General features: G+C 38.1%; 1 protein-coding gene across 9 annotated transcripts in view; it reads left to right on the top strand.

Annotated features, from left to right (window-relative positions):
* Positions 1-4,079: 4,079 nt before the first annotated feature.
* FAM135A (family with sequence similarity 135 member A) overlaps positions 4,080-12,712 on the top strand; it is a 124,529-nt gene continuing 115,896 nt past the window's right edge. For 3 of the 9 annotated variants that reach the window (XM_032864432.1, XM_032864431.1, XM_032864433.1), the window contains exon 1: positions 4,083-4,518. The gene's annotated coding sequence lies outside the window, so the exon portion shown is untranslated. Of the gene's footprint in view, positions 4,519-12,712 lie in introns of all 9 variants that reach the window. The other 6 variants (XM_032864428.1, XM_032864429.1, XM_032864435.1 and 3 more) reach the window with 4 other exon arrangements.

Below are 12,712 nucleotides of genomic sequence, written 5' to 3'. Positions count from 1 at the left end.
AATATAGAAAAATGACTTATTATAGCTTTTTCCCTTTCTGTTGCATTCCCACCAATATTTCCAATGTAAAAATCTAAGAAGTGAAAGGAAGAGTTTTTCTGCTGAAGAGATTTAAAAATATGTGTAGTTAATTTTGCATTGTCTATGGAGATTGACACAGGAGATTCGAGTTGTATGTCTTGTTTGTTGAGACAGACTTGAGCACTGATTATGGATGCTTCTTCTTAAAGGTCAATTGATATGTTAATCTATCATTACTTCTCATTACCCCTGCCAGTGACAGGAACAATCATAAATGAGTAATTTTTAAAAATCTTTTTGGGAAAGATCTTTTTAATAATATCACAATATTCTCATGAAGCAGCTTTTTATTATGATACCCATCTTACAGATCGGGATGCTAGAGAAGAAAGTTATGCAAACATATAAAGTAATAGATATTAGACAGATTTTGAATTTTTGACTATATGCTCAATTCATGAAATTACTAGTATGGCTGTGAGGTTCTCAACTTGGGTAAAATGGCAGGGGAGGACAGTAATTAGAAACCGGAAGGTTCAGAGAGCAATGGAGCTGTGTGTGATTGGGGAAAGGGGAAGAGGATGAGTCTAATTTGAGATATGTTGAGTAAGAGGAGTCAGTAGTATGTGATAAGGTCTGATATGTGATGAGGTCTGATATGAAGCAGAAGCTCTCTGAGTGGAGTTGGCTTAAAGATCAGTATTCAAGATAGGAATGCCCAAGTCATCAGAAAAGTGAGATTTTTTTTTTGCCCTAATATGTTCGCTATCACAGATCAAATGGTAACTAGTATAAATATTCTTTTTTAAAAAAAAAAAGCTTCAAGCATATAAGGAAGAGAATAATGCAGAAATCATTTCATTACTATTACTTGATACTAGATAATTATACTTTACAGGAATGATTCAGCGGGATGGTGGTGGGAGGAATGTCTGCTGTCTGACAGATTCTTGCTGAATGATCGAAGCAGACATTCTGTCTGGGAAATCCAGATGATCTGAGTTGCAACTCAAAAGTCACTGCTTGACTGCTCCTTTCACATTGTATAAAGAAATTTTTGCAGTTTAATCAGTTATGTAGCTATCAGGCTTTTTTCTGTAATATCATTATTCAAGACTATTGTATAAGAATTTTAGAAACTATTTCACATAGACTGAACATTTTTTTCCTTGTATACATTCACCAGGTTCAAACTCAGAATATACAATAAAAAGTCTTCTTTCCTCCCTTCACCAAGCAGTTCATGCTCCACGTTTCCCTCTCATAAGCAACCAACGTTATAAGTTTTTTTAAAAAAGAAGAAAAAAACTTTGATGGTTTGCTATTACATTACAGGAAGAAAAAATTGGTAACTGAGTTTTATATGGTAGTTCCTCCAGAAAGACCATGACTATTAAGTCATGAAATAATGTTACAACATTAAATTCTGAAGTAATACATTCGCCTTTCTGGTTTGTAGCTGTTAATAACCCAAGAAGGAAGTTCTGTTATGAGACTTTGTTTTGCCCTATCTCATATTTGTTGTTAAAATTATGAAACTTTTAAAAAACTTACCCTTGAGTACTATGGGCACTCACTCAAGCTACAAATGATTAAATCTATACACAGAGACAAGAGTGACTTCCCCAGAAGGGAAGTTATTATTTTATTAATATTATAATACTCCAGCTAATGAGAATTTCTTATCAAATTTCTTATCAAACATAAAAATAAAAAATATTTTTAAAGGAATTTAGAATTCCTTGTATAAAATGCCCAAAAGAATCATATTTCTGGAAAAAAGTGGAATAATTTTGACTGTATCTTTTTTTAATTTAAAATTTGAAGTTGATAGTGACCTACTGAAAACAGTAAGAATATTTTAAAGATCATAAATCCCAGGAAGGAAAATTTTAAACAAATTCATTACTTGCTTAGTGAAGTAATATCTAGCAACAGACAAATACAGACATATTTCCATGAGGCTATTTCCAAATTTGCAATATTCATTTCTCCTCACATCTCAATCTTTAGCTGAGCCAATATTGTGCACTTGTAAGGGAGAGATAACCTGATCTTCTGTGCAAAGATAGTTTCTTATTGCATAGTTTTGTTCAAGCAATCCCTTTCCCTTTTTACCTGCCCCCTAGACAGGCAGACAGACACACACACACCCCTTCCCACTTTATTAACTCTCTGGAATCATTTTCTCTTGGAAGTCTTTCCTGACTCATCACCTCTCCCAGCCTAAATTGGATTAGTGCTCCTCCTCTGAGCTCCAGTAGTTTCCCTGTGCACCTATCTCTGGACTACACACATTACATCATAAAGGAATTATGCAAACACTTCACCCAAGTTCTGTTTTATTCATGTTGGTATCCTCCGAAATTAGTACACTGTCTGGCACTAGATGATTTAAAAATGTGATCTGAATAAAAAGAACACGTAACAGAGAAGAAATCTTGGCACAGGGTGTATTTTAGGAGAGGCATAGATGTGGAAATGCAAATAATGGGATATTTCATATATTTTCTAAGAGACAGAACTAAATATAAAAACCTTTGTCTTGAAGCTATGAATTCAAATCATAAAACAATAAGGGTCTTTATGAGAAAGTTATTAAAATGGTATTTGGTTATTTTAAAAAAGATTAGGAAACAGGAAAGCAGATCACTGATGTAAATGCTAATCTACTGGTTATCATAGGATAACAGGGCACTCACAATCATGTTAAAGATACATACTAAACTGAAGAAAAGCCAGAGGTTATATTACATTCAAAGCTTGTCCCTCAAATGACCTAGGCTGCAAGGCATCATCCTTACAGATGGTCCCTTACTCACTATGGTTTGACTTAAGACTTCTGTCTTTATCATGGTGAGAAAGTGATAAGCATTCAGTGGAAACTAAACTTCAAATTTTGAATTTTGTTCTTCTTTTCAGGTTAGCGAAATACAGTGTGATATTCTGTCATGATACTGGGCAGAGGGAACAAACCACAACTCCCAGTCAACCATGCAATCCTGAGAGTACACTTACAACTTAAAATACACTTACAACCACTGTTTTTTTTTCAATTTCAGTATTCAAATTACAAGAAATGCTTAACACTTATTATAAAACAGGTTTTTTGTGTTAGATGATTTTGCCCAACTGCGGGCTAAAATAAATACTCTGAGCACATTTTAGGGAACCTAGCCTATGATGCTGTGTCGGTTAGATTATTTCTTGCATTTCCGACAATATTTTCAATTTATGGTGGTTTTTATAAGGTCATAACTGTCGTTAAGTCACGGAAGAGCTATATTCCCAAATAAATACACAAACCCTTTTCTTTTGAAATCATTTTTATTGTAGTAAAACATACATAAAAAATGTACCATTTTAAACATTTAAGTACAGTTCAGTGCCATTATGTACACTAATAGTTGTAATAATCAACACTATCCATCCTCCTACTTCACTCTTAACACTGCAGCCTCAATTTCCTTTTCCCATTAACTGTGCTTTAGTAATATACTGAACTTCCTGCACTACAAAAGGTTCTGCTGGATTAGATTCAGAAACTGGGATGAAGTAAATCACTGAAGGATTATCTTTCACGGGCTATCCAAATCACAGGCTTCTTTTAATGAAATTTCAAAGCTAAAGACCACTTCATCGTCTCCCTCCCGCCTTTGTGGGAATCAGTAACCTAGCAGTAACCAAAGCAGCATCTGTATCTCTCCAAAATAGCAACGAGTCCCTAAAAGCAGCAGTCATGAGCCAGCGCGGGACTCTCGCAGCTTCCTTTTCTACTGCGCAAGGTGAGTAGCGCAGGGATTGGGCTCTTCATCCCGGACCGCAGCCAAGAGGTCAAGAAGACAGAAGAATAAAGAACAATGTGAGAGAGCTGATGTCTTAGTACTCCCTCCTTTTGCCCTCCTCCGGAACCCTTCTCTTTAGCATAAAATACAAACAGCCTCTTAACTTGTTTCTTTAAACTCCCAGTACGACCCCACTACTGGGGCTCGCGCGTCTTATTGACGCAAAACTCCCGTTCTCGCGAGAACTTGGGAGCTAGAGGCAAATAGTGCGGACAAATCTCTTGAAATCTCAGTTGGCGCTGGAGCTAAAGCGGCGGTTGAGAGGCTTGGAACGGGGGAGGGGCGGGGCTCAGTGCCTGGAAGGGGCGGGGCCTCGCCTTAGAGAGGGGAGGGACCAAGGGAGGAGTGGGGAGGTGAGAGAAGGCGGGGGGCGGGGCCGCGGGGCAGAAGACCTGTTGATCGCAGGTAGTGCTGGCAGGCCGGGGTTCCCTCGGGATTGGGGCGCCTGCGCATGCTCGCTGACCGTTTCGGACCAGTAGCCGAGCGGCGGTGACGAACCGACTCCTTCGCTGCGGTGGTTGCGGTTGCTGCGATGGCGGTGTGAGGGGGCCCGGGGCGGGATGGTGCTGACCCGGGTAGGGCCGTCTTTTTCCAGCGGGACGACGAGCTCCTCCGTCCGACAGGCGGTGGAGGAGGCCGAGCCGGGCGAAAGGTAAGCCCCTAACTGTCCTCTCCGTCTCCCCCGGCTCCCTACACCCAAGACCCCTCCCTCTTTCCCACGGGCCCGACAGGAAGCGGCCTCCTTCTCCTTGTCCCCGCTCGCCCGCACCAGCCCTTCACCCGGCTGCTCTAGGTCGGAGCCCGGCCCGGGGCCCGCTGAAGGTCGGTGGGGACGGCTGTGCAGAGTGCCCTCCGTGTGGCGAGGAGCCACGGAGTCGCGCTCTCCGGGTGCTCCCTGCTGCCCCTGCCCCTGCGGCATGTCCCTCGGCCGGCTCTTCCTGAACCTCACTCCTGTACCCACACGTCGCCTGCCCTTCGCGGTCAGCTCGGTCCTGCGGCTCTGTCCTCTCTTTATCCCCCTTTGGTGGTTATGCTCTTTCATCCCCTCCTCCCACGTGCCCTTTCGCTCCGCTGGTCTCCCTGTTGAGGCAGTGTATCCTTTTGCTCCCCTTAATTTCTCCCATCTCACCGTGCATCCCTAGTTTGGCTCTTCTTCCCGACTCTCCTTACCCTCACCGACCAAGTTTGCCTCTTAGAGTTTCTTCCTTAGCTCTCTTCTTTCCTCGTTTCAGCACTTCGTCTTCGTTCTCTTTTGTGAGTTTCTGGTTGTATGTTTGCTTTAACATCGGTTTGCGCTGGAGTTCATTCCGTGCCCTCCCTTACCTTCGCAGGCCCTCACTCCCTAATTTTAGCTGTCTTTGGTACCCTGTTTCATTGCTTTCCGTTTAATGTCTCCTGTCCCCCTGTCCTTTTCCATTATGATCCTATTTCCAGTATTTAATCTTGGGCGCTTTCTTTCCCTCCTCTAAAACCGTTGTGGTTTTTTTTTTTTTTTTATGATGGGTTTTTTTTTTTTTTTGCTTTTGCATAAATCGAGACTCTAATCTATTTAACTTTTCATTAGATCTCTGAAGAGTTGAGTCTCTTCTGCTTCCTGCGTACTCTAGGTGTCCACTTAGTATTCTTAGTTCATCTTACAGTTTAATTAAATCTCTTCATCTTTTTTCCTTCCTGACCGGAAATATTATCAAGAGTGACAGTAACAATAAGCCTCTTAAATTTATTCATTGAACCTTTAATTTTTAAGAATTATGTTTACCTTAAGAGTCAGAAGAAGCAATGAGTATAGACTTCATGAAAATATAAAGGGTTAAGATTTGTTAAAGGATGATCTACAAACATAAGCTTAAAATTTGGAAATTTTGTTGCCCTTCAGTAAAGACAGTGGTCCAAGAGCTACTAATCTTTAATGAAATTTAATAATTTATTTTATGAAATCCATTATTAACTTGATGTTTTATATATTTACTATTGCAAATTATTGCATCATTTTCCTGAGGGTCTCTGTTCTCTTTAATGAATGCCTATGATTTACTATTTTTTTAAAGATTTTATTTATTCATTTGACAGATCACAAGTAGGCAGAGAGGCAGGCAGGGGGTGGGGGGGGAGCAGGCTCCCCTGGGAGCAGAGAGCCAGATGCAGGGCTCCATTGCAGGACCCTGAGACCATGACCCGAGCCGAAGGCAGAGGATCAACCACTGAGCCACCCAGGCGCCCCATGATTTACTAATTTAAGAATAGATTTAGTGTGCCTGCAGAATGAAAGATATGTGAGAACAGAAGTATTAAATTTTTGAATTGGGGAAAAGAACTTTCTAACCAGTGTTGGGCCCCCCTTTTCATTTACATAAAAGCTCTCTATATAAATAATGGCATAGTATTTTATTTTGAAGGCATCTGCTGAAGCAGATAGTTTCAGTGAAGTTGTCTTTTTTCTAGAGTTGAAGATAAACTGGTTTATGTATTTCGTTCTGGAATCTCAAAGCAGTCCACAAACAGTAAATTCTTCCTTACATTGTCTGTGTGAGGTAGGAATTAAATTTTTCTGTTTCTGTTGTATACAAGGAATATACCAAGGCAAAAAAGTGCAGTTTCTTATTCAGATTGATACTAGAGATAAAAGTAGAGGGAAATACAGTTTAGTATCTAGTGTCTTTAAGCCACATCTCTATTGGAAGAACCAGCAGTTGTGAGTGGTAGGAGGTGATGAACTCAACTTTTAAGATTTTCTAAAAATGATTTTTCCAATGCAAATAGAATTAACTGCTGTTTCTGAAGGAAGCTTTCCCACCTTTCAAAGACAAGTCTTTTTATTTTTAAGTAACAATTAATTTAAAAAAGTAAAAATGCCTACAAATTCTTGTTAGTTTTTTGTTTTTGGTGTGTGTGTGTGTGTGTGTTTTCTGTGCTCCGAGAAATTAAGAATTTGTGGTGGACAACAGGCACAGAACTTGATGTCAGAAGATCTAAACTCTTATGATGACTCATGACATTAATTTGTAGAAGCCACTTAACTTCTATAGCTAGTTGTCTCTACCTATAATAAGTGGCTGAAAAAGGTAGCCACTCAGTGATCTCTCAGTAGCAAAGTAAGCCTTATTTAAATATATGTAGGGCCACCACAGACAAAAATTGCTATATAACTACTTTATTTCTGTTTTAGACTGCGTAAGTGTATCATTGGTTAAATTCCAGATCAAACTGGAATTTAGATTTTTTAACTTGAGACTTCTGTGAAAAATCTAGTAAAATGCTGGTGAACTATGTACTATCTTATATTAATGTTCATATACAATGAAGCCGATGCTGTATCATTCAGTATATAGAATTAAAATGCCCTGTGCCAGGATTTGACACTGAAAAGAGATGTAAGAATTATTCATATATCTTTGGTTACCTCTGTAATTTTCTGTTGTCTTATATTTCAGCTTTGTTTATTGTAGATATAGACTCTTGACAGTGGGCATTGTTTAGGGACTAGGAAGGGCAAGGATTTCCTTTGCTTTGATTCTATGTATTGAGGAAAAACTGCTTAAAAGTGAGTTTTGTGATATATACATGTGTGTATTTAAGTGAATGGATGGACATGGGAGCGTATAGGTTTGAAATGAGTACTGTGTTTTTTGTTTTTCTTTTCAAGTTGTTTGTCAGGAAGAAAGTTTAGAAATGAATAAAATAAGAACAAGAATGGTGATACCAAAAAAAAAAAAAAAGCTTAATGATTTTTTGAGAAAAGTTACAAAGCACAAGTTGTTAGGTAGGTCTAGATTTTTCAGAAGGAGTAGAGTGAAACAACTCCACAGTGGGTTTCACCATTTTAACAAGTACATACTTAGTTATCAATAATGTGCTAAATTTAATAAAAATTAGCTTCTTTTTTCCTAACAGGAAGATAGAGGTGTCAGGCCAATATACGAGATTATACCAGGTACCTCCTTCTTATTTTGATGAAACAATCTTTATGAACTATCTCTCAATCAACAACATTCTGAGAAAATTATAGTATATCCCTTTCATGGGATTAGTTCTCTTTAGACTATCCATAATATAGCAAGTATTTCTAAATTATATTGTCAGTATAGAAGTCTGTAATTGATAGTATATGGAACATTTCTGTTAAGTTTTATGAAATGTCCTTTTGCTACAAATCTTAATATAATCAGACCTAGAAGTATTCCTTCATTGAAATCCCCTTGAAGTTGTCTTACAGGGTGCAGCTGCTTCATTCATGATTGTTTTTAGATCAGTGGTATCTCTGACATCTGCTCTTTGATGTCTCCCGTTGCCAGTAAGTCATGGTCTTCAGCTGGAAATACTGCTAACTGTAAATGTCTGAACAGCAAGCTCAGGCGTTATTGACAGTCACAGTTTCAGACCTTGGAACTCCACAGTTTCAGACCTTGGAACTCCTTGGAAGCCTATATTCCTTTGCTATCACTTTTGCCTTTTGGAATTAAGGACCCCAGATTTTAAAACCATCCTCATTCTTCCTCAGGCTTACTGAAAATTAGCTATTTTCCTCAGGTAAGATAAGATTAGAATGTAGGCTGTCACCAGTCCATTCTGTAAAATTAACTTGTATCAAAGTATAATAATTATATAATAAAATGCTTGCCAAGGGCTCATTTTTATAGAAATAGACCTTCAGGCAGGGAGAACCAAAGACATGTCTTTAAGGAGTGCAATCAGTAGAAAAAAATTCTGAATAGAAAGTTGAAATAATCACAGTCTCCTTTTTCCCTAGTTTTTCTCAGCACCTAAGATCTAAGATGATCTTAATTGGAAGCCAGCACTTTCCCTTTAAGTTCTGATGACCTATAAATGACAATATTTTTAAACCACACAATTGAAACTGATAGTAAAAACCTATTTAGTTGAGTTACATTATTTTGAATAGACATTTCTTTAAATGAAATCGTATTTAAAAATTGAGATAAAATATTGAGATGTAAGGAATTGTTGAATCACTATATGCAACACCTAATGTTAACTATATTGGAATTTTGTGGGTCTGGATTAGAATTTGGATCTCTCTGGCCTCAAAATTACTGGTAGACTAAAGAAAGCAAGAAAGCATAGACTTTTAAGAAAGCATCGTTTGTTTCTTAGAATATTTTTCAGAGGGAGGGTTGTAATTCTTTTTGTTCTAGTTCTGAGCTTTGTCTGTTGAGATAACCAGTAAGATGAAATATTTTAAGGGATGCTGGACAGATTCCTGAACTAGGTAGTAGATAACGATTGTGGTTCTTTCTGATTTCTCTTCATATCAAAAGAAGTAACTAATTTTTGATCATTTGAGATATTTTTTTAAAATATTTATTTATTTTAGAGAGAGAGCACGCAGCAGGGAGAGGCAAAGGGAGCTAGAACTAGAATCTTTTTTTTTTTTTTTTTTTTAAGGGAGCTAGAATCTTAAGCAGACTCCTCACTCAGCACAAAGCCCCATGTGGGGCCCAGTCTCAACTCTGAGACCATGACCTGAACTGAAACCAAAGGTTTGACATTTAACTGACTGTGCCACCCAGGTGCCCCCATTCTTGATTTTTTAAAGTGTATAATAACATGATATATTCAGAGGCATTCTGTATTATATTACTGGCAGATTTGATTTATGGCATGAATGTGTCCCTGAAATGTTTCTATGAGCTGGTTTCAATAAATTAAATTTTAATTTTTTAAATTAAATTTTTAAATCACTAAATCTTATTTCTCATTGTTAATATAGTATAAGAGGACCATTAAGTGTCCCATAATGAGCAATAAAAGTTCTTTTTCTGTCTCTTCATTCTCATATAATAAGTCAACCATGGGAATGCTCTCAGAAGTCACCAACATTCTTTCTATGTTTTAAAAAATATTTTTTCTGTGGATTTTCTATCATACTAATACAGTTATCCAGAGTGAACAAAGTTTTGTTTTGAGAATGCTTACTTCTTAGTCTAAGTGCCGGTTCTAAGATTAGTAATAATATATTTCTCTTTTATTTGACAACAACTGTTCAAAACCAAATTTTAAAGAAATTAGGCGAGAACAATGCCTTTAAAACTTCAGATTTCCTGTTTTTGGGTGTGGAATGTCAGAAATTTGAAGATTTCATAATTAGTAATACTAATTACATGGAAATTAAGTGTGGTTAATTTATCAAGTGTAATTTTTTCACTAGTGCTGCATTCTGATTTCAGTTGTAGGGGCATTTTTTTTTTTTTAAAAGATTTTATTTATTTATTTGAGAGAGAGACAGTGAGAGAGAGCATGAGTGAGGAGGTGGAGCTAGGATCCCGATGCGGGACTTGATCCTGGGACTCCGGGATCATGACCTGGGCCGAAGGCAGTTGTCCAACCAACTGAGCCACCCAGGCATCCCGTAGGGGCATATTTATTTCATGACTTGAAGATCTTTCAGTCTATTCCTATAACAATTCAGGTGTAGACTTTTTAATTATGCAAGTTTAAATTTAGGCCATGTGGGCACCTGGGTGGCTTAGTCGTTAAGCATCTGCCTTCAGCTCAGGTGGATTGAGCCCCACATCAGGCTCCCTGCTCAGTGGGAAGGCTCCTTCCTCTCCCACTCTCCCTGCTTGTGTTCCCTCTCTCGCTATGCCTGTCTCTGTCAAATAAATAAATAAAATCTTAAAAAAAAAATTTAGGCCATGTAGTTTGGCACATTTGAGGGTTTTGTCCTTTTTCCATTATTTCCTGTGATCTTGCATACGTTATGTAAACTTTTTGCTCTTTAATTTCCTCACCTGTAAAGTGGAGTAATGATAGTTCTTTCAGATTTTTGTGAGAATTAAATGAAATAACATAGTTAAAACTACTAGTGTAATAGTAGGTACTCCAAAAAGTTCTGAATATTTATAATTGGTTTCAATTTGATACTGCTGTTTGGTCTATATTTTGATATCAATAGAGAAACATACAGGTTTTTAAAATATAGTTTTAAAAACTATATTTTAAATATAGTTAAAATAAAAACCCGGGGCGCTGGGTGGCTCAGTGGGTTAAAGCCTCTGCCTTCGGCTTAGGTCATGATCCCAGGGTCCTGGGATCGAGCCCCGCATCGGGCTCTCTGCTCAGCAGGGAGCCTGCTTCCTCCTCTCTCTCTGCCTGCCTCTCTGCCTACTTGTGATCTCTGTCTGTCAAATAAATAAATAAAATCTAAAAAAAAATATATATATATATATAGTTTGCCTATCAAGTTGTTCTCATTATCCTCCTTTCGGAAGGTCTCCTCTCTCTAAAAGAAGAATTTAGTACTCTGTTCTCTTAAATATTTCTATAATTTGGGCATTATAGCATATGGCAGGCCATCAAGAATTCTGAGTCAGCAGTGGCAGCAAAAGTTTCTAGACCAGTGTTCTTCCTTAATTTACATGTCCTTTCTACTGTAATTATTCTGATAAGTTCATCTTCGCTGTGAATCACTTTTTATAAAATGAGAGATGTTGATGATGCAAGTGTGTTGTGCGTGTGATAATTGTAAAGGCAAAAAGAAAGTTAAAAACTGTCCAAATGGTGGGATCTTCAGAGTCAGGCAAGTGACAGGTGGCTTGGCCATTTTAGAGCAGGTTGTAATTCAGTGACCTAGTGTGTTTAGCTCCTGTAAGAGGGAGCTTACAGAGCTGGGCAGGGTGTCAGGACCTTGGCCAAATAAGAAGGGAAATGAATGTAAATCAAAAAATAAAAATATAGGGGCGCCTGGGTGGCTCTTAGTCAGTTAAATGTCTGCCTTTCGGTTCAGGTCATGATCCCAGGATCTTGGGATCAAGCCTCTCATCGGGGTGCCCGCTTCTCTCTCTCCTCCTTGGCTCATGCTCTCTGTTACTATCTCTGTCTGTCTCTCAAGTAAATAAATAAAATCTTTAAAGAAAAAAACAAATAGAAACATTGCTCAGATTTTTAGACTTGAACTACCCAGTGGAGACTTAACTATCTCAGATGACCAGAATTATGAGATGGCAGGATTAAAGATGCAAGGATAATCCAGGTATCCCTGGTTGATTGTTCATAGTGTACTGCTGTATGGTCTGACTTGGTGAGGATTAGCTCCAAGACTTTAAGGGCCTGAGCCTGTATGGATTGGAGTTCAGTTATGCCCTAAGTGAGTGGGACTCAGAAAAGGTGGCAGCTGAGCACCTCCCCTCCCCGAAGAGACCCATCTTCTACTCTTCTCAGTTTGCTATAGAACTTGACTGCTATAAGAATACTTTATTCACAAGGTGGTAAGAGTAGCATTTTGAAGGCTTTTGGGGGTGCCCCTATTTTGAGTTTCCTACTTACTCATTAGGAGAAGGCTTAAGAAAATGGATACAAAACTGACTAGCTAGTATTAAATGGAGTGAGGTAATCTCCTTTTTTGTTCCCATCATGTTCCTATATAACATACTTAAATTTAACTGTACATATAAGATACTATTTCCTCCTTTGGTCCCAGATTCTAAATGTCAGTTTCTGTCCCCACATGTCTGTCATTGTGTGAACCTCTCATCCATTTGGGCTTAAATATGATGTTCCTTCATTTGGTATCAGTTCCTGTACGTCTACCATAATTTGAGTTTCTCGGTGATGAATATGAGCATATAAAGATGTGTATATTTTTTGTACAATATGGCCCCAAAATGTAAGTTTACTGTGTTATCTAGTGTTCACTGAAGAAACTGATTTTTTTCCTAAACTTAGAAGACAAAAGTGAATGTATTTTACTCATTGAGAAATGGTATATTGATTGCCAACATGGAGCCTTTCTAAAGGATTTTTAAGGCTAGGTTGGCCCATAGGTGATTTTTGCCTTTATGTAGTATCTTTAGTATCTTCTGCATAAGATTAGGCATCATCATTCAGAC

This window comes from Lontra canadensis, unplaced genomic scaffold, assembly GCF_010015895.1.
Source record: "Lontra canadensis isolate GAN:19392208 unplaced genomic scaffold, GSC_riverotter_1.0 scaffold27, whole genome shotgun sequence".
NCBI lineage: Eukaryota > Metazoa > Chordata > Mammalia > Carnivora > Mustelidae > Lontra > Lontra canadensis.
Note: the sequence above shows the minus strand (reverse complement) of the source record. Positions and strands in the feature narration are given on the sequence as shown.